Here is a 2,053-nt window from a genome sequence, read left to right on the forward strand (position 1 = left end):
CCCCAGCCTGCCTGCACCACGTCTCCACCCAAGAGAAACCCGTGGGAGGCCGGGTCACGTGCCCATTCGAGCCAGAGATGGCTCCGATCACTCAGAAGTTCCACCTGATGTAGACTAACAACGGGGGTCTGGCCAGGCCCGTGCCCTTCAATCCTACTGTTTTGACACTCGGGGTGGCTGCGGGTGAGGTGTCCACCCCGAGGAGCCCCAGGTCCCTGGTGTGATCAGATGCTGCCCCCAGGCTGAGCAGGGCAGGAGGACAGGAGGCCTCCAGAGGTGGGCAGTGGTCACGTTTGCACCACTTCCCTGGACGCACACCTGGGTTCCCGGAGGCCCTGCCTGGCCACGTGTTGCGTCTGTTCTAATGCTGACCGCAGCCCCAGCTGGACCACCCCAGTCTGCACATGCCCACGACAGTTTGGCAATGAAAAGTCTAGAAAACAGATGGTCTCCCCGTCTGTCTAGAGCCCCAGCCTGGACAGGAACTGGATGTGTCCGCTCCTGAAACTTGAGGGCGGGTGGGTCTATGGTGACACCACCGACAGCCCTGGTCACTGGCTGGAAAAGGCCAGCGCGGAGCTGAGCGGCCACACTGTGGGCACGGCCGAGCCTCCCGAAACATGGGAAGAGCCGCGTGTAAGGGGTTTTCCTCACGTCCACTCCGTGGGGGACACGGCGCGTCCACACCCACGTGAGAGCCACTGAACTCCAGCCCCGTGGAAAATAAGCACACAAGCCCTCACCGAGCGCTGCCGGCCCCTGGAAAGGCGCGGAGCCGGCCGGACGCAGCAGCCCGCTCTGGGTGACCCGCCCAGGGAGCGAGGCCCCAGGGCCGCGCCCGGTCCCTGTAGCGTGACCGACAACAGCCGGGACATGGAAACCAGCCTGGGACCGACAGGCGGTGCTTCTCCCGGGGACACACGCAGACACCCGCCACGCACGCGTGGCCCGTCCCCACCCACGGACGGACAGACGCCGGCCCTGGGGGCGGTAGGGTCAGTTAACACCTTTTCAGGAAGCCGGCTTAACCCCAGAGGGAGAAACCCACTGAAGGCCACTGTGGCCGCTGCCCCTCCTCTGGCGAATGCAGACTCAGCCAGACTGCGCCGCGCCCGGGGTGTGTCCAGCTGCTGCCCTCTCTGAAGGCAGCTTCTTGCCCTTTAGTGCTGCCTCACTGCCCCTGTGCAAATGGCCATGTCCTTGCTCCCGACAAAGCTGCCCTCTGACTGAAGCTCACTCGCTGTGCTGACCCCTCGGGCCTGATTCCCTCAGAGGTCGGGAGCCCCGGGGCCTGGCACCCCCAGGCCGGAGCGTGCGTTCCGGCCCCCCGGAAAGTGTCCTGTTTGAGGCATAAGCGCAGGGCCCTCCTGCCCGCTCCCACTGCAGCACCCGGACGGAGGCCCACGCCCCGGGGCTCCGCCGTCTCACGGGCAGGCTGTCCCGCCTGCAGTCACACACCCGCCGACCCGCTGGGCCAGCAGGGAGGGGAGGCAGCCGGGCGGGAGGCCGCGGCAGGCGGCCAGCGCTCCGCTCCCGGGGCAGCTGGACGCAACAACGCCTCGCGGGCGGCGGGAGGGCTCAGCGGGCCGGGATGGCGAGCGTGGCAGGGGACGGGGACGTGCCAGCTGCACTGCTCATGGAAGCAGCAGATTCTTCCAGGGGGCGACGATAAAGCGAGGCAGGCAGACGGTGCCCGGGCAGGGCCGGCCCAGCCAGGGGCCCGGGGCAGCCTGCGTGGCCGCTGCCGGTGAGGGCCTGCCCCCGCAGGCCGGGCGCCTCCCCTTTTCGGGAGAGGCCTCGCCCCAGCAGGCCGGGTCCTCTCAGGAGGACGCCGGGCGGGTGGGCTCCCAGTCCACAAATTCAAGTCCCCCACCCCGTGCAAAACGGGCTGGACGTGTCTCCCGTTTGCTCCAGCTTCAGCGTGGCGCCTGAGGAAGGCCGTCGCCCGCCGCGGCGCTCCTTGCTGGGGGCAGCGGCGGCTCTGGGCCCGCCATCCCCGGCCTAACAAGCGGCGCTCCGCCCGGCGGGTACAGGCCCCGACTAGATGACGCCG

Source organism: Condylura cristata, unplaced genomic scaffold, assembly GCF_000260355.1.
Source record: "Condylura cristata isolate star-nosed mole 26May11 unplaced genomic scaffold, ConCri1.0 scaffold00022, whole genome shotgun sequence".
Taxonomy (NCBI): domain Eukaryota; kingdom Metazoa; phylum Chordata; class Mammalia; order Eulipotyphla; family Talpidae; genus Condylura; species Condylura cristata.